Below are 12,888 nucleotides of genomic sequence, written 5' to 3'. Positions count from 1 at the left end.
CGAGGAGGCCTTTTTCCGCAAGTCGAGATACGCCCCGGTAGTGCTCTTCGGATTGGCGTTTCGTCCCCAAAGATAAAACGACTACGTCTCTGGTGAAGCAGCACCGCTATCAGCAGAGCTCCGGCGAACTGGATGGAGGAGAGGGCAGAGCTTTCGACAAAAAAACAATGCAAAGAGAGAAGAGAGTGTATGATGCAGATTCTAGTTTTCAAGTGTGTAGAATGCTAGAATGACTAGCCTATTTATAGGCTCAGTCCACTGTAGGGGTCAACGCAGCTTTGATGGCTGTCATCAATGCCAGACCGTAACGGTCGGGCGTTACGAGCCGTTACAAGTTCAGAGCTAGAGAGGTTGAATCTAGACGCTTCTAGATTCGATCATGACGTGGACTGTCACGTGTCAGCCACGTTGGCTTACCGCGTCATACTGACGAGGTGTCATCCCGCTTGGCTCGCTGACGTGGACACGGTGGTGGTCTAAAAAGAACTAGACCCACTAGCCTTGGGCCAAGCCCAAGCACCAAGCCCACGACCAGGCCCAAAGAACAGCCCAAAGACCACCCAAAGACCAATTGTCAAGATCCAAGGACAAGGAGAAGGACAAGAGCACGGGCACGGGCACGGGCACAAGCACGGGCGCGGGCACGGGCTCGGGCTCGAGGCTCGCAGCTCGCGGCGGGGCGGGCGGCGCGCGCGTGTGGGCTCTTACAGCCCATCTTAGTCCACTATAATTATTACATGTTATAAGCCTTCTTATTAAATATTACTCCCTCCGTCCCGCTTTAGGAGTCCCGGTTGATCAATTTTGGGCGTTTCGCTTTAGGAGTCCCGGTTGAGATAAATTAATAAAAAATGCCTACAAAGTGTTAAAAGTGGGTCCCAACATCCACTACAACTAATAAAAACGTGTTAAAAGTGGGTCCCAACATCCATTATAATATTTATTTATTGGACACTCAATTAAAAGTGGGTCCCAACATCCACTACAATATTTATTTATTACACACTCAAACACTTTTTTCTTAAAACATGTGCCCGACTCAACCGGGACTCCTAAAGTGGGACGGAGGGAGTAGTTTAATAAGGTTGTAACTTCCAATGTGGGATAATTAACTCTCTTAATTATTCCCTAAGCTTCTCTCATAGCTCATTAAATTTGCAATTTTGCACAACATTAATCCATTATTTCTCACTCACCGGGAATCGGATTTGAGAAAATGAATATACCACGGTCATCTACTCCGAACGTAGATCGACGCTATATCATTTAATTTCACAGAATTAAATGTCTCGTTGAAATTATAATTTGGTCAAAGTTCATTGACCGGCATAGATTCCAACAATCCCCCACATGAGTGGAAATAGTCAAATGCATATGCATGCAGACACAAGCTTAACCCTCGAGAGGTATATAAGCATAAGGATAGGTAGCTTTTAGCTTTGAATCTTCCATAGTCAACGCCATCAGATACACAGGCGGCCTAGTAGCGCGATGCTTTGAACTAGTCCCCCACGGCGTGCACCAAGACAATGATGTTAACACTTAAACACCTCAACCTCATCCGTTCTCAAGTTTTGTGTCCTTTGCGGCCTTGGACACCACTTTGGATTCATAAATGTGTAATTTGAAGCGGCCACACTTCACACTTACATAGGTTATTCCTACTCGAGTATCTTGCCCTACTCGGTCTCTTTAAGGACTTAATCTCCTTGAGATCCTTAGGAATCATTAAAAGTCATAGACTTAGCCTCACCACAAGACAAGCTTTCAACACTCTATTGCTCTATAGGGAATAGATGTAGATGAGTGTTTCAAACGAACTCTCATAGCTTAGTTTTCTCATTGAACCAAGTTCTTGGGATCTCCAGTCATCATGGTTGGGTTACCACTATGACAATTCTTTAGTTTGTGGATTTCAAACCCATTACCTTTAGCAACTTATTCATTTGGTCACGGTTTAACCCTTTGGTTAGCGGATCCGCTAGATTATCTATTGACTTCACATAGCCAATTGTAATCACACCTGTTGTGATCAAATGTCTTACGGTATTATGTCGTCGACGAATATGTCGAGACTTACCGTAATAGAAGCCATTATTTGCCCTCCCGATAGCGGCTTGGCTATCACAGTGAATCAACACTTGTGGCACTGGCTTAGACCAACCTGGAATATCCTCAAGGAAGTTCTTAAGCCATTCGGCTTCTTCCCCAACTTTATCTAAAGCTATGAATTCTGATTCCATGGTTGAACGGGCTATACATGTCTGTTTCGTGGATTTCCACGAGACAGCACCACCCCCAATAGTAAAGACGTATCCACTTGTTGAAAGTGAGTCTTTATTATCGGATATCCAATTCGCATCACAGTACCCTTCAAGTACCGGGGGGTATCTCGAAAAGTGTAGCCCATGATTTTGAGTATGCTTTAGATATCTCAAAACCCTTACAAGAGCTCTCCAATGCTCTTTGCTTGGATTACTCGTGTAACGACTCAACTTGTTCACGGCACAAGCAATGTCCGGCCGAGTGCAATTAGTCAAGTACATAATGCACCCAATGACCCGTGCATATTCTTCTTGTGCAACGGGTTCGCCCTTGTTTTTGCTCAAGTGAACATCGAGTTCAATTGGAGTCTTAACCGGCGCGTCATCGTAGGCATTGAATTTCTTCAATATCTTCTCAACATAATGAGATTGGTTTAAGATGATTCCATCGGATGTTCTTAGAATTTTCATTCCAAGAATTACATCGGCTAGATCCATGTCTTTCATGTCAAAGTTTCTCTTTAACATGGTCTTTGTCTCGTTAATCACTTGGGTGTTACTACCCATGATTAACATGTCATCAACGTAAAGACACACTATAACGTACCCGTTATCAGTGCTTTTAATATAGACACATTTGTCGCATTCGTTGATTTTAAACCCATTTGATAACATTACATTATCAAATTTCAAGTGTCATTGTAACGGCGCTTGCTTCAATCCATATAGGGACTTTACGAGTTTGCATACCTTTTTCTCTTGTCCAGGTACTACAAACCCTTCGGGTTGTTCCATATAGATTTCATCCTCTAATTCACCATTTAGAAATGCAGTCTTAACATCCATTTGATGAATCTCAAGCTTGTGCAATGCAGCAATCGCGAGAAGCACTCGGATAGATGACATCCTCGTTACAGGTGAATAGGTATCGAAGAAGTCATGTCCTTCCTTTTGTTTAAAACCCTTTACAACTAATCGGGCTTTATACTTATCCACTGTTCCATCGGCCTTAAATTTTCTTTTAAGCACCCATTTGCACCCTAAAGGTTTCGCACCTTCGGGCAAATCGACCAACACCCAAGTGTGGTTTAGCAAAATTGAATCAATTTCGCTTTGAACAACTTCTCTCCAATGTAACCCGTCTGGGCCATCGAAGGTTACTTTATTGACGTTGGCTCTTCATCCAACATAAAAACAATGTAGTCAGAACCAAATGTTTTTGGTGTTCTGACCCTACTACCACGTCTTAGTACTGCATCACTTGGATCAGGCCTCACTCGCTTGCGCGATTTAGGCTCTTCAGGGTTTAGAACTAGTGGCTTCATCCATTGTTTTAGAACTAGTGGCCTCATCTTCAATTCTTGTCTCAGAATTGATTGGGACTTCTTCTTTGTCCTTGCAAGGAAATGTATTTTCGAGAAATACGGCATTCCTTGACTCGATTGTTGTTCCTACTGTAATAGTCGATATTTCAGACTTGTGAACAACAAATATATATGCACTACTGTTAAGTGCATATCCAATGAAGATACAATCAACCGTTTTAGGTCCAATTGTGACTTCCTTGGGCGGGGGAACCATCACCTTCGCCAAACACCCCCACACTTTGAGGTATTTGTAGGATGGTTTCCTTCCTTTCCACAACTCATAAGGAGTGATGTCTTTTCCTTTGAGTGGGATTTTGTTTAGGATATAGTTGGTTGTCAAAATAGCCTCCCCCCACATGTTCTGGGGTAATCCTGAACTCAGTAGCAACGCATTCATCATCTCTTTTAGAGTTCGATTTTTGCGTTCTGCTACACCATTAGATTGTGGTGAATATGGAGCTGTTGTTTGATGAATTATACCACTTGCGTTTTATAACTCTTCAAACGGGGCTACATACTCGCCTCCTCTATCACTTCGAATCGCTTTAATATTACAACCAAGTTGATTCTCAACTTCGTTCTTATAATTTTTGAACGCTTCTATTGCCTCATCTTTACTTCTTAAAAGATAAATGTAGCAATATCTTGTGCAATCATCTATGAAAGTGATAAAGTACTTTTTACCACCTCTAGTTTGCACCATCCTTAAATCACATACATCCGTGTGAATTAATTCAAGGGGTTTCGTTTTCCATTCAACTAAGTGAAACGGTAACTTAGTCATTTTAGCCTCAAGACATATTTCACATTTGTCTTGGCTATCCACTTCAATTGCCTTTAGTAAATCTAAGTTTACTAATCTTTTAACGGCTTTTGAATTTACATGTCCCAATCTACAATGCCACAAATTTGAAGACTCGGTCAAATAAGAGGAAGTAGATGCTTTATTATTATTGTTAGCCAAAGGCTTTGGAACAAGGCGCGTAGCCACACTAAGCTTGAAAAGTCCGTCGGTTACATAACCTTTTCCGAGGGACTTCCCAAACATGTACAAAACAAACCTATCAGACTCGAATACAAGTTTAAACTCCTTATTAACTAGTATTGATCTTGACACTAGGTTCTTGCGGATGTCCGGGACATGCAGCACATCCTTCAAAGTGATTGTGGCGCCAGACGTCATCATGAGAATCACGTTGCCTATGCCGAGGACTTCGGACGATGCTTGATTCCCCATGTTGATTTTCCTCCCTTCAACAGCAGTGTAGGAGGCAAACTTGCTCCTATCTGAGCAGACATGAGCAGTAGCGCCGATGTCGATGTACCAGCCGCCCTTGTTGTCAACAATGTTGACTTCTTCAGTGACCACGGCAATGAGGTCATCTTCATTCCAGTCCTTGAACTCTTTCTCAACGACGTGGGCTGCCGGCTTCTTCTTCTTGCTGCGGCAGTCTTTGGCAAAGTGGCCAATTTTGCCACACTTGTAGCATTCGCCTTCAAACTTCTTTGTAGGCTGCTTTCCCTTCCCCTTGTCCTTCTGATTTGGGCGAGGGCGTTTGTTGGAGGGACCGCCCCGCTCCAACAAGTTGGCTTTGGCATCAAGTGGGCTAAAGCCCTTAGCCTTTTGATCGATCTTGCGCACATCCGCTTCAATGCGCAGCTTCACGATCAAGTCTTCAAGTCTCATCTTCTTTCGCTTGTGCTTGAGATAGTGCTTGAATTCCTTCCAGCTAGGAGGAAGCTTTTCGATGAGTATGCACCGTACAAAGTTGTCGGGCAAAATCATTCCTTCAGCCACGAGTCCATGGATGATCATTTGGAACTCTTGAACTTGTTCCATGACTGGTCTAGAGTTGATCATTTTGTAGTCCGTAAATTTGGATACTACAATGTGTTCAGTACATGCAGCATTATCGATACTGTACTTCTTCTCTAGGCTTTCCCACATCTCTTTGGATATGGTTACAAGGGAGTATACATTGTACAAACTACCATCTAATGCACTTAGAATAAAATTTTTACAAAGATAATCTCCTTTGCGCCATGCTTCATAGTCCGCCAAGATAACGAGCCTCGTCTCTTGATCACTTGGCGCGGGCGGCTCGTTTTCCGCGAGGAAGTTGGCGACGCTCAATGTTGTCAAATAGAACAACATCTTTTGGTACCACCTCTTGAAGTCAGATCCTTCAAACTTAGGTGGCTTCTCGGCGGGTGGCATCATTTTAGGTGCCAAAGGTGCCGCACTTGGTCCTTGGAATGAACCATTCACGTTGCCCCCGAAGGAGCCAACAACATGGTTGGGCATAGGGCCCCCATCATTCATGTTGGGCATAGAGCCCGTCATGGTCGCACTGGTCCCAAAGGAGTCAATACCTGTGCTGAACCCGAAGGTTCCAACACTCGCATGAGACCCGAAGGCCCCAGCAGTCGCGTGAGACTCGAAGGTCCCAGCATTCGTGTGAGATCCGAAGGCCCCAACACTCGATCCATTAAAGGATCCGAAGGAACCACTAAAAGTGGAACCAACCGACCCACTCGAGGTGGATCCACCAGTGAGCCCCTGGGTATTAGTATACGCCCAAGGGGTTGTTGTTGAATATGGATAGAGCCCGGGAGTTGGCATCATTGTGGTGGATGCCATAGTGGAGGAAATGATGGCGGCGGTGGTGTCCGGAGTGGTGGCAGCGGCAGTGTTTGATTCAGTCGACATCTCCAAGCAAAGGTATTAACATTTCCAAAGTATTTAGGTTCAGTTATGTCCAAATTACTTCAAAGGCAAGTTATATCTCGTCTTGCGATTGTTGGTTTCTGGATTTACAAGAGATAAACTAGCCGGGCGTAGTACAACCCAAGAAGAAATACAAATGGAAACTGAAATTACAACTTAAGATAACTTATACATTTAAACATGCAATTAACATCCATTAAATGTAAAACATAACAAAATTATGACAAAAATAATCTGTTTTATTCCTTGGAAAATAAAATAAGAGTTTTACAATATGCAATCACTCGAAACGTGATTTCTAGTATACAAACTCTAACAAATACTGTCGATTGTTCTACTACAAGTCAGAATTGGAACGGACACACCCTGATTCGAGTGTGAATTCATACTACGAGAACTTTAGGGAACCTGAATTGGTAGGCCCCAGATTCTTGAGGTTTTATTGTTGCCTCGGGCCTTTTAAATCTGGCTGGATGCGTTTTTGCCGTCCAATTATCTTTTTAGATGCGTGTTTCTTGAGAGGTATGTACAGGGGCCAACTTATGACGGCGATGGGAATAGATCCAAACAACAGTTGTTGGCTTATTGCGTGGGCGGTGACTAAGACAGAGAGCTACGAACAATGGAAATGGTTTATCGCCTACCTATCTGAGGACCTTCACTTACACGACAATGCCCCAAGATACGTCTTCATGTCCGATCAACAAAAGGTACGAGTAATGTGATTTTAGTAGAAAGTGTATACTTTAGTTGTGTTTTTTTAAATAACAATACTTTACTTGTGATTATAGTAGAAAGTGTATACTGTAATTGTGATTTTTTAAATAACAATACTTTAGTTGTGATTTGGCATTTAGATGAATATTCGTTTGTGATTATATATTTTGTGTTGTTGTGGATTAATACATGTGGTACTGGGTGTTGACATTTTGTGGCTTATATGAGCAATGGGTGATGTGTGTGTTCCATGAATTTGGTAGGTCTTGCAAAAGCCATCGTTGAAGATTTCCCACAGAGCGAGCATCGATTCTGTGTCCAGCATATATACAACAACTTCAAAAAGAGATTCATTGGGGAGAACTTTAAGGAACTATTGTGGGAGCTTGCATCGAATACAACCCACGAACAGTATGTGGAGCGGATGGAGGCATTGAGGATTATATATCCCCAAGCACATCAACCTACTCGGTGTTGCTCCAAAAGAAAAATGGGTGAAGGCATATTTCTCTTCACATGTTTGTTGTGATGTTATCCTAAACAATATCTGCGAGACCTTTAATTCGAAGATAGCAATTGCTCGAGAGTTGGCCATTATAACCATGTTAGAGGAGATCCGGATGAGTCAAATGGAGAGGATTCAGATTAGAGGCCAGTGAGTCAAGACATACGATCACGCACTGCCGACCGTTGTCAAAGAGATTCTGGATAAACTGTACGTCAGGGCTTCTTCTTGGAGGGCAACATGGAATGGAGAGGATTCATACCAGGTGACTGGACCGTCTGGCCAGTATGTAGTCAACATGCGTGATTTTACTTGCTCGTGCAGATCATGGCAGTTGACTGGGATCCCATGCACTCATGCTATCGCGACAATCAACAAAAATGGGAAGGATGTAGTAGACTATGTCTCCCGGTATTATTTACGATCCACAATGTCGATTCTGTACGAGAATGTCTTATACCCAATCAATGGGATGGATAATTGGCCCAAGACTTCTAATGTTGGATTTGAACTGGCCCCCAAGGACAAAGCGACAGCGCGGACGGCCAAAGAAAGTGAGGCGTGAAGAGCCTCAGGTTCGTCATCACGAGGATGGATCTGAGTCACTACGACGAACCTTTATACTCAGATGTCGTCGGTGCGGACAAGATGGTCATAACATGAGAACATGCACCAATGTTCCCCGTGTAGATGCTCAAACCGAAGTAGGACAGAGTTCACAGCCCAGTGAGCCAGCAGCCACGACGGATGGTTTGTTTGTTATAGACCAATCGGCCTCGTCGGGGACGACCTAGCACACGGGTAAGGTAGCCAAGCCAAGAGGTAGTATTCGGTATCAATTTATCACTTTTCATTGGTGTTGTTTGTTGTATACCAATTTGACAGTCAATCTGAAATGTGGGTTGTTTGTTGTAGACCAATCCAACGGCTGGCACACGTCGGACCAGGACCAGGACTCACCCGCAAAGCTGTGGCCGTCGCGGGGATCAGGATTGAATAATCGTGGAGATTGTTTTTGTTAGTGTTGGTAACATGAAAACTCAAAACAATGGTGATGGTTTTTGTGATGTGGTTATGGTTTTTGTTAGTGTTGGGAACATGAAAACTCAAAACAATGGTGTTGGTTTTTTATAGTGTTGAAGCCTATTTTTGTCAAACAATTAAGCTGGATATTATATGGGAAGGCAAGACCATTGTATATGTAGTTAACTGCCTTTTTATGGGAAAATATTACGACTATGTCTATGCTCCTATATGGGAAAATACCTCCATTGTATATGGAGGTATTTTGTGTCTGTAAGAAGACTATACTACTTTTGTGTATGCTTATGATTCGTTTAGTAACTTCATCGGGAGTTCTGTTCAACAAAAGGTTTTGTACATCGGGTGTTATTCAACAAAAAGGTTTTGTAACATGGAGTGTTATTCAACAAAAGGTTTTATACGTCGGGTGTTATTTTACAAAACGTTTTGTACTTAATTCAAAAATATTTTACTAACTTCAAATTCATTTGTGTTCAATATTGTGTCACTTATCCTTATACGTAGAACTTACTATGGCTATTAAAAGAGTTGAAGAAGAAAAGTGTTACCATTACATTAGGAAAATAATGACAACGCATAACAACAAAATTACGATCTTCATATTTCAGGACATTTTGGTGGTTTTAACAATTTCTAACTGAAGACCTACACACTCTACAGTCTTCCTTCTCAATTTTAACCTCAGCTCGTCACATTCCTCACTTTTTATGCGCAATTTATCTTCAAGAACACCTTCCACAATATTCTTGCATCGGAGTTGTTCTTCAAACTTGTCTCATTCAACCTTGATTCTTTGGAAGTAAGTGTCTTGACTTGGCGATAGACCCGCATCAAACCAACGAAAGAATATGCAATCATCTTCCTTCCATATTGGACAACGATAGTAACGTCGACCAGGATTAGCAGCCGTCCGAGATATCACTAACTCTGCCTCAAGATCATGATTACAGTTCACAATCTCTGGACGAGGCCAATTCCAGTTGAAACTTGACCCATAAGATTGAGAACTAGACGAAGACATTGCAACAATAATCTGAATTGATTCAATTAAAACCAAGAAATCTGAAAAATGCCCAAAAATTAGAATGACACAGATAAACCCTAAACCCTAACCCTAAATTGAACTAAACACACAATAAACATCCAACATTTTACCGGTACACATAAACCCTAAATTGAACTAAACACAACCAAAATTAGCTGCAGGAACAAACAAAACCAATGGAACTTACTTAAAATGTGATGTACGTTTACGTCTGCTGCGATATGGATGAATGAGTGAGTAAAACACGGTAGGTTTAGAGCAATATGAAATATCGTCGAGAGAGGGTAAACGACGGTAGGGGGTCTGCAGAGGTAAATAATTTTCTAGTGTGAGAAACGAAAATGCTTTCTAAGTGTGAGAAATTATGAATCCTTCCAGTTGTATATCGTCGGAAATTTCAAATATGATGACATTAGAGTGTAGGTCCGCTACAAGACAGTCGAGTAGGTCTACAGCTTTTAATAAATTGACTAAAATGCCCCTGAAGCCATTTGGGCAATTAGGTCCGAAAAATGGCTACAAATATCCGATTTGTGATTATGTAAAAGGGTAGGGTTATGTGGAGGTATTTTTTTTCCTTAGGGATCTGCAGTGTAACTTTTGGAAATGTTAGGGACTTTTGATGTAGTTCACTCTAAAATCAATATATGGGTGGTAGGTTGGAAACCCAAACCATCTACCAACATATGAGGCGTAAGAGTTGTTACATGTTGGACTTTGTAATTGAGAGTGGTAGAATAAATTGGTGGAATGTGGTTCACACATTTATATATTGATTTTGTAATAAAATATGAGTGGAGTGAGTTAGTGGAATGTGAAGTTCACTTACCAAAAATAGTAAAAGTTAAATATGACTTCTAATCTGATCGAACAAAAATGGCAAAATAGGATTTCTAATGGGGATCAGAGGGACTATACAATTTTCAAGCCAACACATTTTTTCTTAAATACCAGAGTTTACTAAATTCTTTGTGAGCTTAAATGTTTGACTAATCAGTTTAAGTTTTTTTTTGTAATCTTCTATATCTGAACTACTTTTATCGGGAAGGTGACCACTTTCCATAGACACATTGATCGGCTAACCTGCTCGATGACTCACAGTCATGGTGTATACTAGTCTGTGTAGTATTTGTTGTCCTACTGAGACCCATATTCAATTCTTTACTTTTTAGCCTAGTCACATAGATAGGTATTTCATAAATCAAATATTTATGGCATGACAAAAATTGAAACTAACTTGAGCTGTATTTGGAGAAAGTCGATAATTTATAGTTCTAAGAAAAAATTACTCCCTCCGTCCACCGTAAGGAGTCTCATTCCTTGGCGGCATGGGTTTTAAGAAATGTTAAGAAAAGTGCGTGAAAAAAGTTAGTGGAATATGAGTCCACTTCTATATATAGTTTTAAATGAAGTGTGAGTCGAATTAGTCAGTGGAATGTGAGACCATATTACTATTTATAGTAAACGTCAACCGGGACTCCTATTCGTGGATGGACTAAAATGGAAAAACGGGACTCCTATTGAAGGAGTATTAATTTGTATCCACGCTAATGTGTTGGATAAATAAAGTCCGTTTAATTTGCTTTTAAAAAGTATCTGCGCTTGAATCAACTCAAATCAAATTATTCAATAACTTTGAGATTAATTAATCAAGAGATTAATTAATTACTCCCTCCGTCCCGCTTAAGATGACACGTTTTCCTTTTTAGTTTATCCCAACTAAGATGACACATTTCCTTTTTTGGAAACTTTCTCTCTTCAATTAATACATTCAACCACTTTTTCTCACTTCTATTAAAATATTCATCTTTTTTTATCTCTCTACTTTAATACTTACACTCACCTTTTCTCTCTCCAATTAAACACATTAACCAATATTTCCTAAAACCCCGTGCCGGCTAAGAAATGTGTCATCTTAGCCGGGACGGAGGGAGTACTAGTAAATCCAAATATATACTTAATTAAATTAAGAGATTTAATTTGATGGTACTAATTTATCAAGAGATTATAATAAAATATAGATATTTTTATGGGACATTCCAAAATAGAAAATGTGTTTATTTTTATAGGATATAGAGAGTGTGAATTTTAGGGCGTTTGAGACACATATGTTTACCTTGAACTTGCTTTTGCAAATATTAAATACCCAAGTCACGAAAGCAATAATCTAATGGTTGCACAAGCTAGCAACACAAGAACTAGAATTGCATACCTTAATATTCAATCTAAGCCCGACAATAGATTAATACAACCACAAAGGATTTTGGATAAAATCTTCAAAGATAAAGATGGATGCTCAAAATGAGTCTTTGGAGTGTTTACAATGTTCAAAATCTGCCCAAGAACAAACCATAGGGTAGTATTTATAGTAGGATGGGAAAAATAGTTCGAAAAAGCTAAAATTACACACCAAAACGTGTCTCCGGACAAGTCTGACGGGTCACCGGGTTAGTATGGGTGCGAAGCTGGCAACTCGTTAGTGAACTGCTTAAAAAATGTCGTACGCAGCGGGTTGCCAGGTTCGTATGCCTTGAGAACCCGACGAGTCGCTGGGGTTTGCACTACTCTGCGTAGCCTTCGTCAAACCACCATAGCTTCTTCATCTGGGCTCCGATTTAGGCATACAATGTACCCACGCTAATCTCTTTCGAAGAAAAAGATCATGGTGGTAAGATAAGAGAATTTGGACGTCATCTTGATAGGGTGATCACTCTTTAAATCAGACCCCAGCTACAGCTTGGCTGCTTCACACAGCACCACGCACTCTCCGTAGAACAACCATATCTCTCTTATCCAGACTTTGATTGAGGCGTGCAAGGTACTCACGTGAAGCTCTTTTGAAGACGAAAAATAATGTTCTTAAATCTTAAAAGAGCATTCAGACATTGTCTTGACAGACAAATAGCAGTTTATATGAGACCCCAACTCCATCTTAGCTCTATATGTATTCACTTCTCCTTCTCTTGATTGACATCAATTAATTTCTTAATTAAAACTAATAATTTAATCATAATGAAATAATTAATCGGGAGATCGTAAATTTAATTGGATGAGCCCATCACTTAAATTGTGCACACAGCCTAATATCTTAAATTTGAAACGAAATACACCCCAACAAATACAATTTCGGCCCAAAAATAAGTACATCTTGGCCCGCAAAGAAAGGCCCAACAATAAAAGGAGTGAAAATAGTCACTCTCAAGCGAAGACTACAACGT

The sequence above is a fragment of the Salvia hispanica genome, chromosome 1 (genome assembly GCF_023119035.1).
Source record: "Salvia hispanica cultivar TCC Black 2014 chromosome 1, UniMelb_Shisp_WGS_1.0, whole genome shotgun sequence".
NCBI classification, from domain to species: Eukaryota; Viridiplantae; Streptophyta; class Magnoliopsida; order Lamiales; family Lamiaceae; genus Salvia; species Salvia hispanica.
This window is presented reverse-complemented; position numbering follows the sequence as displayed.